Below are 27,413 nucleotides of genomic sequence, written 5' to 3'. Positions count from 1 at the left end.
GGATGGTGGTTAGGCCTGGGATGCTGGAGATCCTTGGGTTCGCACACCTCATGTGAGTACCTAACCACTTGGCTATACAGTCACACTCCTATATCCCAAGGTGTCTAAAAGCCCTTTCTCCACCTGACCCCTCAGCTGTGCCAAGCATGTTCTCAGCCTTATGTCTTGTATTACATAGCAATATCATTGAACACATCTCTCTCTTCAGCACACTTGAGAAATGAATACAATAATGATGTCTTGCAAAAAATTCAGATCCACATCAGGATTTTGAGCACCCCCAAATTTTCCTTCACTCAGATCCAGTGCTTCAGTTGGGCCTATCCCCATTTATATGTGGAGTCAGTATCAAGACTCAGGGGTCAAAAATCAAGAAGATGCTTGAAAACCTACTGCTATATCATCATACGGCTGACAGAGAAGGAAACAATTTTTCACTAAATAGTTTACTAATTCCTGTGAAGATACACAGCCTGTGAAGTCATTTTCTTTTTTTAACATAGCAATTCATCTCCCCAAAACTTAAGAAGACAGAAGAAATATATGTTTTTCCCCCACAGTAGGTTTAACTCTATATATTTAAGCATAGTTTGCTGATTCACAATACTAGTTGAGCTAGAACAAATATTGCATTTTAAAACTTTATGGAACTAATTTATAGTGTAGGGCAGGCACAGACTTGATCTCATGGCAGCAAAATTTTATGTTTCCATTTCAGCAATACTGCCTAACACAATAATATCAGGCCAGCAAATCTTAAATATAAGTTAAGCTAACATGATCCATTGCCTTATAAAGCAAGAGCACCCTGTGGAGTCATACTGAATATGCCAAGTGATTTTTCAAAATTTAATCATCCTAAATGTCAGATAAAGGTGCTTTTGCTGTCATTCTTTAAAGCCAAGGAAAATCCTGAGTGTGCCTGCAAGTTACACAGCAAGACTGTTCCCAGATAGCTATAGTAAAGTATCAGTCTGCTGTTTGCGAAATATAAAGAAGGAAATATTGAAATGTTTTATTGCAAAACAAACTATTGCATATTTTTTCTATAAAGATCACCAGTGCTCATATCAAGCTAAATTTTGCTGTTACCTTTTAAGATCAAGTTAACTTCTGATACAGCTTCTACTATATTGTGCAATGACAGCACTGACATTACAAGTACATTTGTGTGCTTCAAATCAAACTTTTGTTCATTTTAACTGCTGACTTGGTCAAATAAATAGATGGGCAGATCCTGCATCCACCTGCACCCTCAAGTAACTTAATCACGTGAGTAGTATATATTCCATTAATAGGACTACTCACATAAGTCAGGCAGCTCAAGTGTGTAAGAACTTGCAGAATCGAGCGCAAGGTGACTGGGTAGGAAAACATGCCTTTAATTAGATTTGGGAAGGTGAAATGAATATTTGGAAAAGCAAATTATCTGCAGACAATTTAAAATATTTGCCTCTTATAAATACCAGATTTGTTTTACTTATTTTAGAGTGTGAATGTCATTATCCAAAACTGAATTAAATAAATAAATAAATAATCACCAGCTCCATAACTATTGAGACTAAAGACGTGGCAAAAATCACAACGGATGACAACAGGTTTTAAATACATTTGAGAAAATGGAAAGTACCAAAAAAGAAATGCTACTGACAGTAAGAGGGCTAGATGAACAGCTTGCTTGGAATGTGTGGCACTATGTATGTGAGCTATAGATAAATATTTAAAGATCTAAATCCTATTTAGGACTGTTCTTTCAAATGTACACAAGTATGTGGTTCTACAGACACAAGGCCAGGAAGATAAATAGCAAATATACTCCACTAATGTCACATAAAACACTTTCACATTTCCTTTTCGCACTATTCAAGCAAGATTTTTGAACGGGACACATGTGCTAGGAAAAAGGAAATCAAGCTATAAGACCCAAGTTAGTTTGCATCATAACAAAAACATTGTGTAGCAAAATTACTATTAAAATTTGCAGTCTGACATGGAAATATACCAATTCAAGAAGAAATGCTCATATTCAGATAATAAAACTATACATAAAAGACTCTTAAGGTTAGAATGGAAAATAAAAGACAGAAAATTCATAGTTAAGATTGATGTATACTGTGTAGCATGTGTTCTCTGACATTCGCGAACACTGGGATACAATAAAAAAAAAAAAAACAGTTACAGTAACCTTCAACTGCGTCTATGGAATGGAGGACCCCTGAAATGCTTACCAACCAGCATTGTCGAAATGTGATTCTAAGAGGTACCTCAGGAAAGAGGTACTCCTAGAAATTGTTATAACTAGCATATCAGCATTTCCTTGAAGAACATTTCTGTATTCTGTGAACAACAAGAAATCAAGGGCCCAGTTCTAATCTCATTTACCAGCACTAATTCCATTGAAATTGATGGACCTATGCCAGCGTAGAACTGGTATAAATTGAGAATCGATCCTAGGGAGTCTGATCCAAAGCCCACTGAAGACAGTGGAAAGACTCCCATTGACTTCAATGGACATTGAATCAGGAAAGATGATATCATTTGCCCTCTAAGTCTTGTTACATCCGTTTAATTTTGTTATCCTATCCTTTGTGAACTCCGCAGCTCAGAGTGATGTTGAATATAGAATCCATGCAAACAGAAGCAAAAGTGGTTAATAACTGGGAGTATTGCCTCATTCTTCAGTGTCTTGTTACAATACACTTTCCCTCCAACATACAGTATTTTCTATAAGCATAGTGCAGTCCAACTTTCTGGGAATAAGATTTTCTTGTTTTTGTGGCAAATGGCCGGCTAGTTAAATCTTTTATTATTATTTTCCTCAAATGACATAAATGGAGCTCATGACAAGATCTAAAGCAGGGTTATAAATGTGTGAAGACTAACATCTTCTGTCAATGAAACTCAACCACAAGACAAGAGGCCTCCAGTGAGCAACTAATGGAACCACTGCCATAATTCACAATCACTATAGTGATGCCTTCAATAGCTACAAATAAGACATAAAAAGCAGCTTTGGAAACTTTATGTTATATATTGTAGACAATAATCTTTTACCTGTCATAAAAAGATTCCCAGCTGTCAAATGAACAGCCACAGGTTTGACCATTTATTCATATTTACTATTTCACATCACTTCAGCAAAGTAATGAGTGGAGTTTTTGAAGCACTCCAGCCCATACATTACCACATCAACGGCCCTAGGTTTTCAGTTAACCAACAGAAGAGAGGAACAACTTTCCCCAGAGCAAAGAGAATATAATCATTGAAATGCACAGAATCTGCTACTCCATATTTAATCTGTTTAGTCAAATAGCTTGAATAATGAGCATCTACAAATGGCTCCCCTCTTTGTTAACTGCTGTGCTGCAGGTACTCTAAAATGCTGATTCAACATTTCTTTGGGTGGAAAATTATGTGTACCAAGATGGAAAGTGAAACTCTACAGAATTCCTTAGCACCTAAGCATGTTACTTGTCTTTAGGAGTGTCATAAATATAAAGGGAAGGGTAAACCCCTTTAAAATCCCTCCTGGCCAGAGGAAAAATCCTCTCACCTGTAAAAGGTTACGAAGCTAAAGGTAACCTCGCTGGCACCTGACCAAAATGACCAATGAGGAGACAAGATGCTTTCAAAAGCTGGGAGGAGGGAGAGAAACAAAGGGTCTGTGTCTGTCTGTATGCTGCTTTTGCCGGGGATAGACCAGGAATGGAGTCTTAGAACTTTTAGTAAGTAATCTAGCTAGGTATGTGTTAGATTATGACTTCTTTAAATGGCTGAGAAAGGAACTGTGCTGAATAGAATGACTATTCCTGTCTGTGTGTCTTTTTTGTAACTTAAGGTTTTGCCTAGAGGGATTCTCTATGTTTTGAATCTAATTACCCTGTAAGGTATCTACCATCCTGATTTTACAGAGGTGATTTCTTTACTTCTATTAAAAGTCTTCTTGTAAGAAACCTGAATGCTTTTTCATTGTTCTCAGATCCAAGGGTTTGGGTCTGTGGTCACCTACGCAAATTGGTGAGGATTTTTACCAAACCTTCCCCAGGAAGTGGGCTGCAAGGGTTGGGAGGATTTTGGGGGGAAAGATGTGTCCAAACTCCGTTTCCCAGTAAACCCAGTTAGAGTTTGGTGGTGGCAGTGGAGATCCAGGGACAAAGGATAAAATTAATTTGTACCTTGAGGAAGTTTTAACCTAAACTGGTGAAAGTAAGCTTAGGAGGTTTTCATGCAGGTCCCCACATCTGTACCCTAGAGTTCAGAGTGGGGGAGGAACCTTGACAAGGAGATACCCAACAGGCAAGCTCCTGCCAAAAGAACCCACTACCCCTATAGGATTCTCCTTGCCTTCTAAAAGTATTAATGTACCTATGAGACCAAATCTTGGCTCCTTATTCTTCTTTTTTTACACTACCCTCACTGGCTTCACTGGAGTGGAGGGGGATCCCCAAGTTGTTATGCTGGCACAGTGTCATCCTTCTACATCCCAGTCTTGGCATAGGGCACTTGTTGGCGTAAAGGAGAGCGGTGAGAGCACAGCAATGCTCCAGTGATCCCAATTGGTGGAAGGGATTACCAACCACAGCACCCTAAAGTAGCCCAAGGCTGCTGAATGTTGGGCCAGAGGCGAAACTAGGCTTTGGGAAGCCCCAGGATTTGAGTGGAGGCACACAGTTAATTAGCTTTTGGGCACAAGGACTGTCTCTACTTATATCTGCGGGACAGTGTCTAGCACACAATAGCTACTACCAGAATACAAATAATAAAAAATGTTGAATAAGTTTTCTATCTTCATGATCCTGAAGGATTTGATTAAAATGGGAAAGCGCCTGGCAAGAATAACTTGAATGCAGAATTGTTCAAGGTAAATCCTAAATTAGCAGTATCTATCCTGGCCCCTCTATTTACATCAGTTCTGGAAAGGGAAAAAGTACCAGATGAGTGGACCAATGGGGTTATAGTGAAAATACCAAAGAAAGGAACTCTCAGTGATTGTAATAACTGGTGTGGTATCACACTTTTATCTGTGCCAAGCAAAGTGTTGTGTAAGATAATAGTCCAGCGTATATCAGAGGCAGTTGATAGCATTCTCAGAAAAGAGCAACCTGGTTTTTGGAAAGGATGTGGAAGCACAGACCAGATCTTCACTCTAGGAAAAATAGAACAGTGCTTAAAATGGCAACAGCAACTCTACATAAATTTCATAGACTTTGAGAAGGCTTTTGATAGTATCCACAGGACCAGCCTCTGGTGCATTCTGCAGGCATATGGAATTCCTTTCCATATAATCAACATCATCAAAAGCTTCTATTTCAACTTTACAAGTTGTTCCTCTCTTCTGATCACAGTGAGCTCAGTTTTGAAGTCAAAACAGGAGTACGTCAGGGGTGTGTCATGTTTGCAATCCTCTTCAACATTGCCATCGACTGGGTAATGCGGCATACAACAGAAGACACGCCAAGAGGCATTAAATGGACACTCTTCTCATCCCTTGAAGACCAGGACTTTGCAGATGATGTCGCTTTCCTATCACATACCCAGTACCATATACCAGAAAAAACAATTCGACTCAACGCATTCAGCCAGCAAATTGGACTGAAAATCAACCTCAATAAGACAGATATCATGACCTTTAGTATTGCCTCACATTCACAATCAGGATTGTGATTTCAAACACTTGACAAGAAGGTGTGAGTAACAATAGGGGAAAAAATAGCATGGGGAAATAGTTATTACTTTGTGTAATGACCCATCCACTCCCAGCTTTTATTCAAGCCTAATTTAATGGTGTGCAGTTTGCAAATTAATTCCAATTCTGCAGTTTCTTGTTGGAGTCGGTTTTTGAAGTTTTTTTGTTGGAGAATTGCAACTTTTAGGTCTGAAATTGAGCGACCAGGGAGGTTGAACTGTTCTCTGACTGGTTTTTGAATGTTGTAATTCTTGATGTCTGATTTGTGTCCATTTATTCTTTTGCGTAAAGATTGTCTGGTTTGGCCAATGTACATGGCAGAGGAGCATTGTTGGCACATGATGGCATATATCACATTGGTAGATGTGCAGGAGAACGAGCCTCTTATGGTGTGCCTGATGTGATTAGGTCCTATGATGGTGTGCCTTAAATAGATACATGGACAGAGTTGGCAACGGGCTTTGTTGCAAGGATAGGTTCCTGGGTTAGTGTTTTTGTTGTGTGGTTGCTGGTGAGTATTTGCTTCAGGTTGGGGGGCTGTCTGTAAGTGAGGACTGGCCTGTCTCCAATAGCAAATCAGAAATGGAGCTTGGGACTATCCTTTGCTGTCTTTTGTTTAGCTAATATATAAAAGACTATTCCTGGTGCTAAATTTTGAAGATCAGCAAGGTTTTTCAGGTGATTCAGAGACAGTTCATGTGAGTGGAAATATAAAAGTCCATAGAACATAGAACAACTTCAAACAATAGACACTCAGAGGCTGTCAGTTGTAAGAATAAGTATTACATTCTGTAAAAGGAAAGAAAATGGTTTATGGTTGACTGATTTTTCTACTAAATCTGCAAATTACTTGTCACTTTATCCTTTTTAGAATTATATCCTTAATTTTCATTACTGCAATTGCAATTCACATGTGCACTCTTTAGGATTGCATGTTATGTGGATGTAGTTGTCCTAGTCAGTTTTGTTAATATGTCTTCTTGTAGCCGTCAATTATATTTTCTTTCCACCTAAGTTCTTCCCACAGTATCTCATGTAGATAGGAGAGACCAGAAACTTAAAATCAATGTAATACATTTGTATTGCACAATCATGTATGAAAACGTCTCAGTTCTTGTGACTTATTTTAATATAAAATATCACAATTATAATCAGTGGTAAGAAACACTGTCTCCTCTGTGTTGCTAGCCAAACACGGTGCCCTTTTTACTTAGATAACGGCAAAGCCACTATGATTCATGCATTTGTGACCTCCAAGTCTGCCTACTGCAACATGCTGTATTTAGGGATGAAAACACTAGTCTTGAAAAAAGCCAGGGTAGTTCATAATGCAGCAGCCTGTCTACTTGTCTCATCCTTGCAGTCCAAACACTACCTCAGCTCCCAACTGAACATAGATACAAATTCAAGTGTTTGCTCCTAATGTGGGCCCCAGAGCAGCCATAACCAATATGAGTTTACATATAAACATCATAATGAAAAAGCAAGAGCAAAGAACAAATGGTGATACGGCAGGATGTCCGTACATTTGGATTGAGGCACTGGAGGTGAAAAGAATGCAAGTTATATCAAAACAAATACTTCAACTATAAGTTCCTCTGGAGAGGCGATGTCTTTTAGTTTGTACAACACATAGCATGATCTTATCCTGCTCTATGGTTGGGTCCCACAATACAAATAAATAAATAAATAATACAATTCAAAGAGTCACAAAGTACATGTAAGTGGGAGCAAGGTCATGTGACCAGCAAGTGGTAAGGTGGGCACTCAATGCACAAAAGGCTGGAATGTACCTGAACAGGTAAAAGAAGAATTTATCTGAGCAACTAGGAGAGTCAGGTGGGCCGGCCATTGTGTATTGGGCCGGCGCATTGGGTATTACCATATATTTGGGAAATCGGGGGCACAGTGAGATGTTCATAAACCATTTTTTGTGACTGTGGCACAGAAGGTACCGTTGCTGACAGTGACCCTTTTTCTTGCAGCAAGTCAGTCCACTGCTAGCCAACGGGAGGAGATCCATTACCAGTACTGATACCTCCTCTGCTTCTTGAGTCTGGAGATCTGCTGTCAAGGAAGTGAACTCACTGCAGTTCTGAGATGGTGTAGTGGGGCAGCTGCCCCACTCCTGCAGAACAGCGCTTGAAAGCAGCCTTGGAGAGGGCTGCAGCTGGGAAAAGGAGTGAAAGCACCTGAGTGAGTAGCTGACCACAGCAGCTGGCCCTGATAAGAGGACTGGGGGCCAGAAGCTGAAGGACTCTCTCTCTCCAGCTTTGGAGGGAGAAGGACCTAGCTGTTTGGAAGAAAAGGGTACCTGAAGTAGAACAGGGCTGGGGAAAGGCAAGAGGGGCTGGGGAGCTCCAGCCTGGCAACTCCCCAGGCTGCAGGCCTTTTTACAGGCCAAAGAAAGGTACTGGGGGCTGCAGAGGGGCAGCCTGTGGATAGGCAAAGGCAACAGGTCCTACCCCCTTGCCGATGATGAGTGGCCATTACAGACTGCAGTTTGCCCCAGTGAGAGTGGGCTAGATGACAACTGGCAGTAGCCACTGAGGCAAGGTGGGGTTAGAGGGTTGGGGGTTCCCCTGGGAGGGGAGACCCAGTATGTGAGGGCACTGCCAGGGGGCAGCACCCCAAGGAAAAGGAGCACAGGGGTCCGGGAGGGTCATGGGGTCCTAAGGCAGGAGGGACATGGGCCAGCAGAGGGCGCGCCAAAGCTGGAGTTGAGCTAATTCCCTGGATGACCAGCAGGAGGCGCCGTGGCTCTGAGTCTTTGCTTTGCTACAGATGGCTTTATAAAATTATTTTGTTGTGATGCATTGTTTCCCACTGCAAGTATGGGCAAGGTTGTGTGCAGCCACCGACAGTTAGTTTCAATGCATTTTTGTGCCCATTGTTTCCCTCTATATGCTTTTTTATACTGAAGGATCTTTCTTGTTCTATGACCTATCAATTGTTTAACAGAAATATTCCTACCAAAGGAGGATATAAAAAAGCTGATGCTTTGATAGGACCCTCTGTTTCTTAGTTTGTTTGGTTTTTAAAGCATTTTATCCTAAACATTTGCATCTGCACAAATGATTATTTTTATTTATTATATTTGTAACCCAAATAGGAGTCTGCATCAGAGGCGAAGAGTCTACAACATGCACCTTACACATTTTCATTAAAAACCTTTCCTTTTAAAAAATGTTTTAAATGCAGCACACAGGTTATACTAATACTAGAAGCATCAGTATTAGTTTAGAAATGGTTTCTTTTTACTTTCATTATATTGAAATAGTTGCTTATCTGTTCAGTACAGAGACATGCTTACTAAGGCAATTTCCTTTCATCATACATTATGTACAAAAATTCATCCATCCCTGATTTGAATACTAAGTTATTCAAAAGGGCTAAGCACAGCTCTCCTTGACTTCATTAGTTGTTTTGGATGTTCGTTACCTCATTATAAGATCACTTACTTAGGTACCTAACTATGGACGTAGGTGCCTAAACTTTAAGTAGCCAAGTTTTAAAAGACTGGCTGTAACAACGTCAAGCATTTCAGAACACAGAAACACAAACATTCACTGGGTTCTTGCGCATAATTAATTTGTGTACAAACACCAATACAAATAACTTTTTCATAAACATGAAAAAAGAAGATTTGACATGATTGATGTCTTGTAGAAAATAACTGGCTCATTAGCCTAAATTATAGCAGCCTGGTTACATTATAAAGAACAAATAAAAGAACAGATATAAACTTTGGGCACACATTGTTTTAGCAGATATTAACCAGAATACTGCAATTATTCCTTTGGCAGAACTGACATACGTGGAATAGCACAATAAGGGCATTAAAACAGAAATAATAATGAAAAACATACAATCTGATGGAGAGACACAGAACACAAGAGCGGGTCAGAGGAATCTGTCTGAGAAATGAGCACCTAAAAATGATTAAATAGAAGAGAAAAATGATAGACACAGTATTATTAGTGTAATGGATGCACAATAAAGACCAGCTCTGATAGGCCATAGGTTGTTATTTTATCACTTATCATATGACCATCCTGAGAAGATGGCTTTGCAGTTAAATTTGGACTGAAGACCACAGGCAGTAAGAAGTGAGATAGCCTTTCCATAATTAAGGTTGCAACAGAGTTTCCACTATAAGCCCAATTTTGGATCTTCCTCTAAAATCCACAAATATTTGGAATTGATGAAATAGGTCCAGAGTGGAGGTAGAATGTAGAAAAGAAACCAACTTAAATATGTCTGAGCTACCACTTTTGAAATAGAAGAATGCCAGCAGGCATGATTGTATACATAACAAAACAAAAAGTAGGAAGCAACTAATGTAATATCAACCTATGAAATATTTTCATTACAGTAAAAAGAAAAGGAGTACTAGTGGCACCTTAGAGATTAACCAATTTATTTGAGCATAAGCTTTCGTGAGCTACAGCTCACTTCATCGGATGCATTCAGTGGTTAACTGCAATAAAAAAAAATGCATGAGTCAGGCAAATGACTGTCTCATGTTACTAGATCAGATCATTCACAGAACAAGGTGGGGTAATTGTCAGCAAAGATGTTTTCATTAAAAAAATATGCAGAAATGTTTTTTCTCCCTTCAGTATTTCAGCGTGAACGTAGCCAATTTTGTTTACTTTTGTCATAAAGCACAGCGTGGGTTGTTTGAAATCATGCAAGACAGATCATTTCAGTAAGAAGCTCCATGAAACAAAAATTCTGAAATTCACCCATCTCTGCAGTCCCTCTCCTCAAAAAATGTAGCTGATCCTAGCAAAACAGAAATCATGCAGTTACACATAGCACCTCCTGGACAAGCTGAAAAGCAGTAAGAAACTGTCTGGAAAAAGAGCTCCCATCTGCCTCCAAAAGATATGGCTACTTTTTGTAATGCGCCTCCCCTAGTAGCCAAGCTGTTGTAGCAATAGCTGCTCTTTTCCCCTCCCCAACAGGCCTTGGTAGTTGCCTCTTAGCTGTGCAGGGAAAGGAAGTTGGTACTGAGCAAGTGTCTGGCTGGCTTCACCAAAGGAACCTTTGGGCCTTCTCAGGCTCTGCTTCATGAATCTTCTGGTCAGTTTTGCCCCAAATGGTAGCAGGAAGGCACAGACAACCTAAAGAAAGGACTTGAAAAGGAGGAAAGAAAAGAGATGGAAGGGGCGGGGTGGGGGGGAGGAGAGTAGAAAGATCTGCAATGGGAGTTGAAGAAGGAAGACACATGCACTGACATTTCTATCTTCTGATTCCCTCTGTGGGAATGGAAGACTCAGGATGCAGTTGCAATGCCATCTTTACTTTTTGGACTCACAGGAAGCACTCACAGGTCTGTTCTGGCTCTGTATGCAGAAACACAGATAATAGGTAGTGGGCAGCCAGAGGAGTGGCGGGTGCATGCCCTGTGGGTTTGTACACAAAGAAGTAGTGGCTGCATGAAGTGGATCCATGCCAGCCATAGCAGTTTAGGGCTAGAAACTCTATTTCTTATGCCTCTGTGCATTTATTTGAGCACAAAGCCCATTTTCTCAGGCTCTGACCTCTGCTCAATGAATTGGCCCCAAGATTCCAAACGTAAGCAGAGTGTGAATGAGTTCTCCCCGACAGTTAGCTGGGGGGCCGGGGGGGAGACTTCAGGAGCAAACTGTATTTACAGGAACACACCTACTCTGGCTAGGTATCCAGCAGATAGAGCAGTGTTGCTCAAAGTGATCAACTTTGGCTGAAAGAAAAGGAGTACTTGTGGCACCTTAGAGACTAACCAATTTATTTGAGCATAAGCTTTCATGAGCTACAGCTCACTTCATCGGATGCATATATAAAAAGATCTTCTACACTTTCCACAGTATGCATCCGATGAAGTGAGCTGTAGCTCACGAAAGCTTATGCTCAAATAAATTGGTTAGTCTCTAAGGTGCCACAAGTACTCCTTTTCTTTTTGCGAATACAGACTAACAGGGCTGTTACTCTGAAATCAACTTTGGCTAGTGTTGGATTACAAATCACTTTAGTACTGAATGCAGAGGTAGTGAAATGTTATCAATGTTGCTGTCTTTATGGTATGAATAAAGGGGAGAAGAACTGTACTTAACCTGTCCCAAATGAGGGGGTCACCCTCAGCTGAAAGGGGCTTGAATGCCAGACCCCCTGTGAAAGTAAGAGGGGTGGGGCAGGTATCCCAGCCAGAAGGAATGGACTCTCCCTAAGGGTCCCTGGTTTGGTTTAACCTGTTTCTTCCCACTGTTCAAACATAGAGCTAAATAGGCTCCATTATGAGTCTTTTGTTATTTTAAGTGCTCAAAACAAGTGACAATCACTTGTGGTGGGACAGCATTTCCACACAGTCTAAGAGCTGAAAATCACTGAGAGCTGGGTGGAACCGCAAAAGACTGACCTGCAGAGGTCACAGCAGAGAGGCAGGCGGCAGCAGGTGCCTAACGAGTGGAATGAGCAGTTAGCGGGGCGGCCAGCGGAGAGGAACCACGGCTGGCGGGGTGGCCAGGTAGAGAAAGTGCTCAGATGGCAGAGCAAGCAAGGTGCCTTCTTCCCCAGGTGGGAGGTGAACTCACAGAGATTCACATCTGAACCTTGTGTCCTCACTGACCAGGGACAACCACTGTGAATGGGGTATGGTGAGGGAGCAGAGAGGGGCACAGAAAAGAAACTTTTGGTTGTAGAACTCAAGAACATGAGGCAGAAGGCACTGCCCCACACACTCATAGGGTGACCAGATGTCCTGATATTTGGAGCTTTGTCTTACATAGGTGCCAATTACTCCTCACCCTCTCCCGATTTTTCACCCTTGCTATCTGGTCACCCTACACACTCTGCAGTGGGCATCCAGCACACAGTTTTATGATTATGAATCCTGCTTGTGGCATTTTCTCTAATTAATGTCTGGTGACTTCCCTCCTTTCATTAAAAGCTTCATTTCTACACTCAGACTCTGTGCTTGCGAGTGGGGAAGTATTGCCTCTCAGAGGTGCCCAGGGTGGTGTGCAATTTTCCCGAGTGACTGGATGGGGGCTCAAGCAAGGTCTGCGTTGTATTGTTGAATAGGAACTCTTAGACATTGAACCCAGCCCTGATTGCTGCTGGCTCCACATGGCAGAAGGGTTACACAAAAAAGACAAAAGCAGACAGCATTCAAAGAATGGCAAAAGCAGCAGCAGCAAGAGATATGGAAACAATGGCAGCAAATGCAAAACAGCTACATTAGGTATTGCATCTTATTTATTTCTCCCGATAACACCTGAAGAGAGAACAGTTGACCCTGAAGGTTTCTGAACAGAAATTTTCCAGCTGAGGCATCTCTTTCACCTATCAGTTTGTGACTTATGCAGCTGCATTGCAAGAATCTCACAAATCACTCACATAAGGGTTAATGATATAGTTGCTGCATATTTAGAGAGAGTGCATCAATGATCAGCTTTGCTGATTCTGAGTCAGCTTCAAATCTCTCTGCCACTGCAGGTTCAATGAAAGCCAAGAGTTAAGCCAAACATGAGCAGTGATGCACCAGGTGCTGTTGATGCTGCTTCAAAAGAAAGGGATTTTTAATAAAGAAATTTAAGGTGGCTTAAATTCAGTAATGTTGGTTAACTTCTATTTTTATTTATTTATTTATACACACACATACATACATACACACAAACACACTGTATATATATAGTAACAGGGTCGGGCCAGATGGCTACAGGAGAGTGATATAATGCAAATGTATTAGCCCCAGGTTAAGTAGGTCCCTTTTCCATGGGTAAGGTAACAGGGAAGGTTCCAGAACAATCAGGAACTTTCTGGAAACAATTAAAGCAGACAAGCTGATCAAAACACCTGCGGCCAATCAGGAAGCTGCTAGAATCAATTAAGACAGGCAGGCTAATCAGGGCACCTGGGTTTAAAAAGGAGCTCACTTCAGTTTGTGGTGTGCATGCGAGGAGCTGGGAGCAAGAGGCGCAAGAAGCTGAGAGTGAGAAGGTGTACTACTGGAAGACTGAGAAGTACAAGAAAAGGAGTACTTGTGGCACCTTAGAGACTAACCAATTTATTTGAGCATGAGCTTTCGTGAGCTACAGCTCACTTCATCGGATGCATATTGTGGAAACTGCAGAAGACATTATATACACAGAGACCATGAAACAATACCTCCTCCCACCCCACTCTCCTGCTGGTAATAGCTTATCTAAAGTGATCATCAAGTTGGGCCATTTCCAGCACAAATCCAGGTTTTCTCACCCCCCCCCCCGCCCCCAACACACACACAAACTCACTCTCCTGCTGGCAATAGCTCATCCAAACTGACCACTCTCCTTACAATGTGTATGATAATCAAGGTGGGCCATTTCCAGCATAAATCCAAGTTTAACCAGAACGTCTGGGGGGGGGGGGGGGTAGAAAAAACAAGGGGAAATAGGCTACCTTGCATAATGACTTAGCCACTCCCAGTCTCTATTTAAGCCTAAATTAATAGTATAGAATTTGCAAATGAATTCCAATTCAGCAGTTTCTCGCTGGAGTCTGGATTTGAAGTTTTTTTGTTGTAAGATAGCGACCTTCATGTCTCTGATTGCGTGACCAGAGAGACTGAAGTGTTCTCCGACTGGTTTATGAATGTTATAATTCTTGACATCTGATTTGTGTCCATTTATTCTTTTACGTAGAGACTGTCCAGTTTGACCAATGTACATGGCAGAGGGGCATTGCTGGCACATGCTGGCATATATCACATTGGCGGATGTGCAGGTGAACGAGCCTCTGATAGTGTGGCTGATGTTATTAGGCCCTGTGATGGTGTCTCCTGAATAGATATGTGGGCACAGTTGGCAACGGGCTTTGTTGCAAGGATAGGTTCCTGGGTTAGTGGTTCTGATGTGTGGTATGTGGTTGTTGGTGAGTATTTGCTTCAGGTTGGGGGGCTGTCTGTAGGCAAGGACTGGCCTGTCTCCCAAGATTTGTGAGAGTGTTGGGTCATCCTTCAGCATAGGTTGTAGATCCTTAACAATGCGTTGGAGGGGTTTTAGTTGGGGGATGAAGGTGACGGCTAGTGGCGTTCTGTTATTTTCTTTGTTGGGCCTGTCCTGTAGTAGGTGACTTCTGGGTACTCTTCTGGCTCTATCAATCTGTTTCTTCACTTCCGCAGGTGGGTATTGTAGTTGTAAGAATGCTTGATAGAGATCTTGTAGGTGTTTGTCTCTGTCTGAGGGGTTGGAGCAAATGCGGTTGTATCACAGAGCTTGGCTGTACACGATGGATCGTGTGGTGTGGTCAGGGTGAAAGCTGGAGGCATGTAGGTAGGAATAGCGGTCAGTAGGTTTCCGGTATAGGGTGGTGTTTATGTGACCATTGTTTATTAGCACTGTAGTGTCCAGGAAGTGGATCTCTTGTGTGGACTGGACCAGGCTGAGGTTGATGGTGGGATGGAAATTGTTGAAATCATGGTGGAATTCCTCAAGGGCTTCTTTTCCATGGGTCCAGATGATGAAGATGTCATCAATATAGTGCAAGTAGAGTAGGGGTGTTAGGGTACGAGAGTTGAGGAAGCGTTGTTCTAAATCAGCCATAAAAATGTTGGCATACTGCGGGGCCATGCGGGTACCCATAGCAGTGCCACTGATCTGAAGGTATACATTGTCCCCAAATGTAAAATAGTTATGGGTACAAGCATTATCAGACATCAGGAGGGAGGTCCTGTGGTGAGAATAAAGAAGGTGTTGGGAGGAGGCCATGGGGAAGTAGCCCAGGGAGTTGTAGCTATCACACAGCTCTTACAAGAGCCACTGTAGATAGCTGCAATCCTAGGCCCTGGGCTGGAACCCGGAGTAGAGGGTGGGCCTGGGTTCCCTCCAACTCCCTACTTGATACCAGAGGAGTTGAACTGGACTATAGGTTCCACCAGAGTGGAAGGTCTTTGGCCTGTTCCCCGATCCACTAGGTGGATCAGCAGAGACTGCAGGGATTGTTCTTCTTCCTTTCCCCATGCTGGCCAGTGATAAGGCTAACTGAGTGAAAGGCAGATTTGAGCCACGAAAGTGGCCAAACTGAGGGCTGCCGTGAACCTCTGAGGCAAGAAAATTCGCCAATAAGTGCAGGACCCACCAAGGCAGAAGAAGAACTTTGTCACAATATATATAGATAGATAGATAGATAGATATAGGGCTTAACCTAACATTACTGATTTTAGGTTTATTGATATAAATCAGTGATAATAAAACAAATAAAAAAGTGACAAGAAATGTCCACAACAGAACCTGGGAACTGTGCACACAGCTTACCTGGTTTGGGATTCTATTATAAACTCAGAGCTCAGACCAGATTGCTGAAAGTTCTCTAAGCCTTTCAGAGAAGCAGGGAGCCAATTCATGTCCAAGTCATAAGGAATTAGTGGTTTAGAGCTATTTCAACCTTGAAAGAAATTTAGTTTCAACTCAGATGAAATTCAACAGATTTTCATTTTGAGATTTTTGGTTTGCTCAAATCGAAATCTCAAAGCAAAATCGTAAGGGCTCCAGAGCCATACAAATCAGAACTGAATATTGTATTTGCAAAGAGCCCTTTGGAACAAAACCCATGGAATTTAACACAGCTCTGCTCAACATGTAAGCCACAGTTATTGCTCTGTAACAATATATCAATAATGAAACAATGTTCCACCGTACAGTGACATTGAGACAAAACCACAGACTTTCATCTACTTAAAAAACTAAACAGATGGCTCTGAGCCAGAGTAACAAGAGTCATAAGGGTAAGTTGAATACTGCTTTACTAAAGCCTTTTAGTCCTTATTCCTCATGTTAAAGTAGTGATTTAACTCTGATAAAGCAGTCACTGATTTGGATATGACCATCAGTTTATTTTATGACATTTTCATAATCAAAGGTTTAAAATAGAAGGTTTGTAATCAAGTCCAAAGGCCAGTCCAGGGACTGGCAGGGAGAGGGTTAATATTCATTCTCTCTCTCTCTCTCCATAACAAAGACCACAGCTGCATTCATTCCCTATATGACTGTCTAGGTAGTCGGTCTGGAGAAGGGTTGACATTGATGGCCTAAAGTAAAAATTCCATAATACACTGTAGGAGTTATGGACTCCAGGGAGCTGGAGCTACAAGCAAGGAGGACAATGCAAACTGGAAAAGCTTTGCGAAATGATAGACTCAAAGTTTGACTACACAAAGATGTTATTTTCTAGTTACATGCATTTAGAAGCCCATTTGAAGGAAGCTTTTTTTGACCTCTTAATTTAAAATCCTGAATGGGAAAACCACCCATTTTCTCATTGTAGAAATAAGAAAAATGAAAACTCTCCCTCTCAAGCACACCAAATGCGATGGTTAACTGATACGCTCGTATCAATTACCCAACTGCAAAATCAAAATGTAGCATTTGTAGCCCATTCTTAATTTCACTGGAATTCAGGCCTGGAACTGTGAAGAATATGGGTTGGAATTAGAGGCAGGAAACTGTTTTTCCTCACACTGAATATATATTTGGCAAAAGATACCAATTCAGCAACACCACAACATTTTGTGAATTTGTGTTGATTTTGCCAAATTATTTGTTTTGAAAAAAAAAATCTGCAAAAAAACAACACTTTTTTTGACATTCTCAAAATGAAATGTTTTGGGTTTTTTTGTTTTGAATCAACTTATTTCCAAATGTCCTTTGATTTTCTTAAAAATGATCAAAATCTAAATGAAAACTTTTGATTTTTGTCAAAAAGAATGTTTCAATCAACCCACAACTTTTTTTCCTATTTGAGTCACTGAAAATTTTAGTTTTTGGTCCAACCTAAAACATTTTTTTTCTTCAACTTTTCAAAGTTTCCAATGAATCAAAAAATGGGTTATTCAACCAACTCTAATCAGGATGATCCATGTGTTCCCTCCACCACAGCTGTGTCATATGTTTGGAAACGCTTACTATAACCTGTCTCGGTCATAAATAACTTGCAGGGAAAATCTCAATACTTGTGCACACTTCACACCAAATCTGAAAGAAATATGTGATCTACTTTCTATATAAAAATATCTATCAGCATACTCAGTCTGGAGAAAGTCTTTCTGGCTATTCAATTTCGTGAAAAATGTACTATTACCCTTACATATTGTGTACAGCTTTTAATACCAAAATCTAATTATTTCCATGCATTAGCCACAAAGATATTATTTTTAGGAATCATAAATAATAAGTGAACAGACTAAATCTGAGAAGCTATTTTTAAGGTTGTTAAAGGTCCGTTAAATACCCCACCAGCTGTCTGACCTCCAAACATCTCCCATACGTTTCCTGAAAATTGTCTGGGGTGGTGTTGCAGGTCTTAAAATTTCTTCTGGCCTCAGACATCAAATCTTTCAAGCTCTGAAGCTTTGCTGCGGATAGAAATGTATGGGGGATAGATGGGGGGAGGATATAGGATGCCACACATTTTGCAGCACCTCTAATTTGAGACAGCTTTGAAATTTGAAACAGGCTGGAAAACAGGGCAGACTTCAAAAAGCTCAGATAAATAACAGAATGTTGATAGCTAAAACGAACAGATTTGCTTAAACCAGGCATAAAAACTTAATTGCTAAAAGTCTCATTTTTCCCTAGCTCATCAAAGGATCTACTCCTATAACAAGTCAATCAGCTTCTTTGATTGATGCAATTCATAGCTTAAACCAAGAGAGAATTAGAGTAAGTAAAATCACTCCATCAGGGCAAGGTGATAACATTTTCAACTACTTCATCAAGGAACTTCACATGTCCAAAGGCACCCCAGCTTATAAACCATTTAGGATTTGTAGCTCCTTTAACCTTCTGCATGTTTTCACTTATAGCTTAATCAGAGGAATGAAGTCCTTGATGCCAGGATCTAGATTCCCCTGGGAAAATTTCCTACAATATTTTGACAAGTGCTTTATATAACTAACATACTACTGTAGCATAAAGGAAGTAAAGAAGTCTGTACTATGGTAACCTCTGCAAGTGCAAGATAAAAAGTTTCTTAAACTAAGCAAAAGATCCTCCTTTGTCTTTTTTCCCCCTACAGACAGTTAAAGAACTCCGTCAAACAAATATCTTAATATAAAATATATTTTTCCCTAAGAAATAGTACAAAATTCACTTCATGGAAAATTTATGAAAAAATACTATTTTATGTAGAATTTACTCTAAAAGCACTGGACATCATTTTCTAATATTAGTGTTTATACTGTATATCTTATAATAAAAACAAAAGAAAGTATTTTTTTTTCTTTATAGTTCATTGTGGATTCTTTCTACTTATTCTCCTACTGAATTTATAATCTGTAGTGCCCGGAACTAAAAATAATATTCCAGAAGTAGTCTCACCAAAGTTGTTTACAGACAGTGTTTATTCCTTGCCTAATGAGTTAAAGCTTAGGCGAATTCAGTATAAAAGTCACATCGACCTTTTTCATGACCACATTGCACTGCAAACTCTCAGTATTACTGCTGTACAGGCTCTTCTGTTCTATTGAATGTCTGTTTCAGATTTTTTTCCCCCACAGAATATTTTGTTTGCAATTCTACAAGTCAAGTGTGATTTTTATTATGGTCTGTATACATCCCAGATCATCTCCTACATGATAAAAAAACATTGTGTTGGGGAATTGGAAACTCCACAAGGTCCATCTTACTGAAGGCCTGATTCAAAGCTACTGAAGTTAATGAGATTCTTTCCATTGACTTTGGATCAAGCCCTGAGTTTCCGTTATGCTCGCCAAGTGAATGAGGTTTTGCCCAGCTCAGGATGGATAGTGTTTGGGGTGTACTTACATGGTAATTAAAGCCCCACAGTATGGCCCCAGTTGGCCCAGGTCAGGTGACTTGAGCTCCCAGGGCTGGGATTCTGGAGCTAAACATTTTTTGTAAACATTTGGATTTATACTGGAGCCCAAGCTCGGGGACTGTCCACCCTCACAGGATCCCAGAACTTGGGCTCTAGTCTGAGCCCAAACATCTACACAGCAATTTCTCAGCTGACCCTGGCCAGCTGTGGGTTTTTTATCCCTCTGTAGACATACCCTTTGGTGCTCAAGCTCTGCAAAATCCCCTGGGATGTAATAGAGACCTGGGCCATCTGTGTGTAGACCCTTAGCAGCTACACTCCCTCTAGGTTCCACTAAACGTTTATTGAGCTCCACAGGGATGGAGGGGACAATTTGGGCCTCTATTTCTAACCTCTGTAGGTCTAATTATTTTTTTTTCTCATGTGTTCCTAACTCCTCCGAATTTATCTTAAGTTCAATAACATGCTGTTTAATACAGCTGGTGGAAATTTTTCAAATTTTGTGTAATCAAAAAGTGACCTTTTTTCAAAATTTCAGACATTTTTGCATTTTCTGTAATTTGTCATTTATCAAAAAACTGTTCTTTTTCAGAAAACAATTTACCAAAAATATCAATGAAAAAAAGTCTTAAGTGTATTTTCAATTTGTGATCAGTTCTGTTTACTCCTTCTTCCAGATCATTAACAGAGATATTAGATAACACAGGCATATATTAAAGAGCAGTCAAAGACTGGATGGGCATAGCCTCTCAGTTCTAGAGAAGGAGCCTTAAGCCCAGAGTTGCAAGACATTTTGGCAGGACTGGAGAGAGAGAGAATGTGCACGCTGTATTGTGCCTGTCCACACTGCGCCTCTTCTCAGGATAAGTAAAGGAGCTCGGTCTCCAGGACTTTGTCCAACAGTTTTTGCTGCTGTAAGCTGAATGATTTTTTTTTTGATGTTGTTTATATGCAGTGATTTTTCTGAGAAATCAAAATACATAAAATATCACTAATGAGCAGAATTTGTTCCAAATTAGATGCTTTTTGAAGTTTTCCATATTGAGTCACTGGATCTTTATGGTGAGATTGAAATGACTATTTTAAGGTCAATTCAAAATATAAATTGTGGATTTAAATCAAAATAGTCAAACACTGTGCATACTGTCCCAATACAAGTACAATAGCAGATGTAATGCCTTCACTATCTTCTTCATAGAATACGAGGGTTGGAAGGGACCTCAGGACATCATCTAGTCCAACCCCCTGATCAAAGCAATCCCCAATTTTTGCCCCGATCCCTAAATGGCCCCCTCAAGGATTGAACTCACAACCCTGGGTTTAGCAGGCCAATGCTCAAACCACTGAGCTATCCCCCCCCCCCCAATTTGGATAACAAATCATTAAGAAAGACATTTAAAAAGACTACACCTATTATTATTACCATGACCACATTCCTAATTGCCTACACCCAGTGTTTAATTTTTCTTTCTTGATAGGTTCAATGCCAGACTACTGAATATGTAGCAGCAACACCAACTGTGTCAACCTTTAGCACACATAATAAATCTTTTAAGGACAAGCTGATTTCCTTCTCCATGGAAAATTGCCAAGGTGATTCCCCTCTATAATGAAAGTGATGGATCAGACACAAGTAACTACTTACTTGTGTATGTCATGTTTCTTCTATCCAAAATTATTGAAAAGGCAGTACACAAGCAGATTTACAACTATATTATGATTTGAAATTTAATAGATGTTTAACCATCTGGATTTCACCCAAAAGAGTGTACCTTCATAACATTACTGAAATTTACCATCCAAGTATGTATTAATATAGATAAGTGACATCTGTGTGGGATTGTGTTTCTAGGATCTGAAGAATGCCTTAAATACTTTCAGCCACTCCATCCTCTGCATTAAATTACGTGCATTCAGAATATCTAATAATACTATTCAGTGGCTTCTGCTGTTTCCTGGAAACAGACTCCAAAGAACTTTTTGAAAATATACTACAGGAGATGTGTTCATATGAAATTAGTGATACATAGAAGAGAGGCCTCTAACCATGTCTTTATTGTGCCTTATGAATGACCTGCCAAAATCTACTCAAGTCAAAGGATACAGTAATTTCTTACTCAAGCAAGTCAAATGTGTCTTAAACAAAATGAATCTCCAAATAAAATGGCTAGGTTTACCAAAAAAGAATTAGTTGAATTTCAAAGCAGTAAATCAATGTGTTTAATTTCTATCTCACCAAAAACTCAACAGTCACATTCCCATTACCATCCTGATTTAGAAAATGTGCTTTAAATAGTATTTCATCTAGAGATGACCAAGACTGGGAACGTTTATTTTGGGTTTGCAAAACCTTCTGTTTAGCAAAACCAAAACCAGACCTGGGTTGGGAAGAAGGGATTTCCAGAAATAATTTCAGGTTTCATAAAGTCATCAATTTCAAGGCCAGAAGGAAACACTGATCATTAGCCTAACCTCCTATATAACACAGGTCATAGAACTTCTCCAAAATAATTCCTCTTAGAGCATATCTTTTAGAAAAACATCCAATCCTGATTTAGAAATCAATCAGTGGTGGAAAATCCATTTGACCCATCTCTTCTTGGGTACACTGAACTGACAGAACCACTGAAAAATCATTTGAACTAAAGCAATAATACCTTGTACAGCGTTTTTGTCAAAACTCAGAACCTAAGCAGGGTTTCACCTCATCACCACTTGAACATGTGACCTCTAAGGCATACGTACTGGTGCTGGTGATTCAGATTGTGGATCTCTTCACCCTTAATCAATGCTAAATATGTGCCCCATTATGATGAAAAGCCCTTTGCGGCTGACATGTTGATTTCCAAACAGACATAAATCCAAACGTTCTGACTGCTTGTGATAAATAATAAGGTTACTTTTTTAAAGAGTCAAAGTGTGAATGCTTGGCAGAGTTCCAATTTAGCCAATTCTACATAGTTATGTACCCCTTTCAGTTTCAAATAGACTGCCTCCTTCAGTTCCTGTCAAACTGTTGTGTAATGTTGAACACTAATAAGGAGCCCACATCCAGGGCCATTCTCTAAGTTTCAGAAAAGTATATACTGTAGGAAAATGATCAAACCCTATTCACATTAATGAAGATTGTACATCTACATTATCCTAAAATCTACCCAAGAGATATCTGTTATTCACATAGCAAGGAATTATTATTTAACATTACATAGATTCATATGGAGCCCATCATAGTTGCATCTGCAAGTGGGAAGGATGTTATGGATCTAGTCATTAAGAAATTTAACATCCTTCTTGACTGTACACCAACATTCAGTAACATATTCATTTCCACAGCCACTCACTCTATGTTTAAGCAAATGATCTGGGCATAGTTTGCAGTAATATTATCTGGCCTGTTAAGCAGATGTAATATTAAGCACTCCATGAGGCTGCCAAATTGGCAATTTGGAGGAGTAAATCTCGTCATGGAAATTAATTCTCTGGAAGTCTATTAATTTGTGTTAAATGCCAGTGTGAATTTATGATGTCATAGTACAAAAATACAAATAATGCCGAATTGTCTGGGTACATGTAACTCTTCCTTCACTGACATCCCTTCCAACTCCCTCTGTGGAATAGATACGTAAATGTACACAATTTTTATATCATCCTTGTACCCTCTTGCTAGTTTTGCCATAGCAACTAAGCTAACTCTTCCTTACTTGGCATCATTAGCTTGATGATTTGGCTGTTGTGGAAAAAAAGCTGTTTTTTTAAAGAGTCTCTGAATCATCTCCAAATGGAAATCTGCAGAGAATAATTTCTTGGCCTGGGGTTAGGGTAAGCAACTCTGTCAGGGATCTGAATATATCCTCTATTACAATACAGGACTGGCCTCACTCCAAATGTTCTACACTTGAACCCTGGAGGGCTTTGTGCATTCCTGCTAGCAGCAGTATTTGGTCTGCCCAGGCAAGAGATAAGGGAGAGAGTCTGTGCTATCATCAGGATGGGTATCTTGGGCACGCATTGGAGAAAATACTGTCCCTGATATAATTTGTTGTAGAAACATTGTGGTTTCACTGAACAAGAGGGAGGCCAGATTCAGGGGATTGTGAATGGAGTCTGTGCACCCACTACATGGTAAGAGGCTCAGCTCCATAGGGATTCATTCAGTGTGGAGGCCATCGCAGAGGCACAATGAGTGGACGTACTACTACACAGATTCTTTTTTCCCCCTTCAAGAAAGTTATGTGCTTTAGACATCTATTACAGCCTCAGAGCTGCAGAAGCAGAGCTGCTATACTGCTGCTCTGCAAGGTGGGCGGAGAATTTCTTCACAGCACAGCAGTGCATATTGACCTGACACTTGGGATGTCCACTGCTGCTTGGGATTTGGCCTTAGTGAAAGTAAATTTGCAAACAAATCATAGCTAAAAATTATTAGTTGAGATTAATGTCTGCAGCTCTGCAATACATTTGCAGATAAGAGGAATTATTTGCTAACCAAAAAAAGGCTAAATTTGTAATAAATATTATTTGAAATGAATGATTCAACCAGCTCTGTAAAAGTGACAAGATCACACCACTTCAAAGAACAATACACTTTAGCCAGAAGTCACTGGGGAATATACAGACACATTCTAAGCGTCTTACGGTAAAACAAGAGGTTAATTCAAAACAAATGTCAGAAGAACTTCACTCTCAGTCTCTAGGAAAGTCCCTTCTAATGCTCGCAGATGTCCATAGGACTGGGATCCATAATGCATCAAACCCCTTCTCTCATGCTAACTTGGAATAGCAAGCTGTGTTACCTGAGGGATGATCTTGAGGAAGGCCTCTCCTGGTTCTCAGAAGTTGTCAGGTGCCCAGCTTGTCTGGTTAGTCCTATTCCTCCAAGGATAACCCCATCTTAGGTCCAGTTCCAGACTCCTGTTTCCGCAGCTGAACTATGAAAACATTAAAGAACAATGAACTACACCAGTCTCCCGTGCATCAGACTTCCTTATTGCTTTTCCACATGGAAGACTCCAACCTCCACTAGTCTTTCCAAGGAAGAGTGGCCAATATGAGCAACACCTCATTCTCCCTGAGTTTGGCTAACACCCCGAATATGTAGCCCAGGTCAATACATATGAAAATGGTCTTATTTTTTAATGCAAATATTTTTAATTCAAAATCAACACTGTTGCTACTGAAAAATAGCAGCCTTTTGAGTGTCCTACACATGCAAATTTTAAAATCTAATATGACAGAAATTGCATGTGGATCAAAGCTATTTCACTTGAGAAGTTATTCTTTGTGAACTCGGTAGAGGAGGAGACTATTTATTAAAGGATGATTAAAGAGAAACATCAGATTAATTAAATAGTGAAAGTTTTTATTTTACTGAAAGAGGTTGTGAACTCTGATAACATCAATAACATTAAGTGCAGATTTAAAACTACTCAATAATAGTTATTCTGGATTTAGAGAACAGTATTTGGGGAGAGAAGCTGCATAACAAACAATAAGATTAGACAATTTAAATAAATAGCTTTTCCATTTCTGCTGTCACTGAAATAATGTCACCCAATAGCAGTATTTAAGCCATAAAAGGGAAAAAAGAAAAAGCACCACTGGTAGCACAAAAGCCCATAAACTGTGAGTTAGCCCTCTATGGATACTCAGATATGAATCTTGGTCAATCTACATGAATGTCTAAGTTAGGGATCACCTCTCCATTTCCATCAGCATTTCATATTGGTTTGTCTTTCTCTTTCTGCCCCATCTTTGCATGGTAGTTTACAGTCACCTTTCAGGAGCTAACCGTAGAAGTTATGTCTCTTGTCCAAGAGAGAGAGTGAACATGAGTGTGAGTATGTACTCAAACAATGAATTTTACCCCACCACGTTCTGCACAAAGTCAGACTCAGCCTCCATTCCTGCACTCAGAGCCCAGAAGCGTGTAAATCAGTTCACAGGGATGATACAGTGTGTGCATTCCCCTTGTATGCTGGGGATCTCAGGTGGGGATTGTTCATCCTGACGTACAGTCTTACACTACCCCAAGCTTTGTGTTGAGCAACTCCCGACCAACTCCAATACAGGTAAGTGCCTACAAGGCACAATCTGTTTAGTAACAACAGGCTCCAATGTAGTTCACATTGCCTTACATAGTGTTCCCGGATGGTTTATTCACAAGTGATGTATTGTTATCTCGGAGGGCTATATAGAATGTACAGGAGAGGTTACACACAGCATTTACTGTTGGTCCACAGATTGCTGTAGTTTGGGCAGTCGTGGTAGCAATGCCTTCTGACAGAGTGGAATTATGTCTAAGTGAGAAGTGAGCCACATTCAGAATGTGATGTAAAATATACCAGATTGTCCAGGATTTTCACTATCAGTTGGCTGCATTACTCCTAGTATTTAGTCTAATTGGCAAGTTTGTGTTATCTTGGTACTTAAAGCAGAGGCACTGCAGAATCATAGATGTTTTATTCCCTGTAGTCGAGGAAAAAATAGTTTTATTTCAATCCCTATATCATGCCCCGATACTACTACAATGGGCACATTATAAATTATTAATAATAAATATTAAATAATAAAAATAGATTATGCTCGAATTGCCAGCATATTCACATGATAACATTATACTTCATTACTTGATTTTCCAAAAACGTGGTTAACATTAAATACTTTTTTTTTTTTTTTTACCTTGATGGTTTTCAATAGAAGTAAGCTGGGAGGCATTAGTTTCCTTCCTTGTCCTTTTAAATCAGTGATCAATCAGTAACATCCATACCACCCTCCAGGGCAACAGGTAAATCTAGGATTAACTTTTTAAGATTGGTATCTATTCACACTATGATGACTGGAGAGAGTCAATCTTCAGACCTGCTGCCACCACTTTGTAACCTAGCAGGATTTTCTGGTAGACCACACGTATCCTTTGTTAGTAAAGATAAAAGTCTACGGAGAACAATGTCCCTTAAATCTGAACTTGAATATTTGGAGAAGAATGACAAAACAAGACTAATCAGCTAAATGTAGAGTGTTCCAGATCAACATATTTTACCTTTGAGTGTACCAGGTCTTGTAGTTAACACAGATACAGATATTGCACCTGGAATTCCAGTGAAAATCTCAGGAACGGATCGACTCTGACTTTTCTATAAGCATATCAGGATCCAACAAACCCATGTTCTTCTAATTCCTATCACCTTAAGAATTTCCTCAACCCCCTTTACTGTGTCTAGACTTATCCAATTCCTTAATATTAGCTTCAAAATCTGGATGTTTTATGCCTTCTCTATATAAATAAGGGCAAACCCAGCTGCCTATTCTAACTGGCTGTTGAACACACTTCTTTCAAGTCCTTCCTCAGTTCATGCTATTTTTGTGTTGCTTTTAACCTCAAATTGCACAGAAAGTGCTCTCACATTCAGTTATGCCTAAACTTCCTTATATATACAATTTTAAGCAAAGAAAACCTGCAACAGCGTGTGTGGAAGTTTAACATATCAGTTAGCTTTATATCACCAATATAGCAAATATTTAGCATCCATTCGTCATTACAAAAGTTACATTTCCTCTATTGCAAAGCAAAATGATTCTGCAGCACCATCTAGTGAGATGACATCACTATCTGCCATGTTATTTTCATTCTCCAATTACCATTGATTACTATTTCTAGATGTGGTAAGACCTGGAGAAACACTGAGATCTCAAGATTTTGATTTAGAGTTTAAAAAAAGAGCAATTTAATGAGATGGTGTGTTTGCCAGGGAGGCATAAGGGAAATGCCTCAGATTACACCACACTTTAAGACTGTAGCCTGCGCTTCCCTGAAGTAGCTCTAGGGTCTGGTATGGAGGTGGAATAAGACTATGGTTCCACTTCTTTCACCAAGCATGGTGTGTTCCTGGGGGGCAACTTGAAGAAACAGTCCCAGGACTCCATTAGG

General features: G+C 40.0%; 1 long non-coding RNA gene across 1 annotated transcript in view; it reads right to left on the bottom strand.

Annotated features, from left to right (window-relative positions):
• The window catches only part of LOC122461441, a 180,099-nt gene that overhangs the window by 77,058 nt on the left and 75,628 nt on the right, over positions 1-27,413 (bottom strand). The window contains exon 2 of the long non-coding RNA XR_006283328.1: positions 24,280-24,414. This is a non-coding gene — a long non-coding RNA (uncharacterized LOC122461441). The remainder of the gene's footprint in view (positions 1-24,279; positions 24,415-27,413) is intronic.

Source organism: Chelonia mydas, chromosome 8, assembly GCF_015237465.2.
Source record: "Chelonia mydas isolate rCheMyd1 chromosome 8, rCheMyd1.pri.v2, whole genome shotgun sequence".
NCBI lineage: Eukaryota > Metazoa > Chordata > Testudines > Cheloniidae > Chelonia > Chelonia mydas.
Note: the sequence above shows the minus strand (reverse complement) of the source record. Positions and strands in the feature narration are given on the sequence as shown.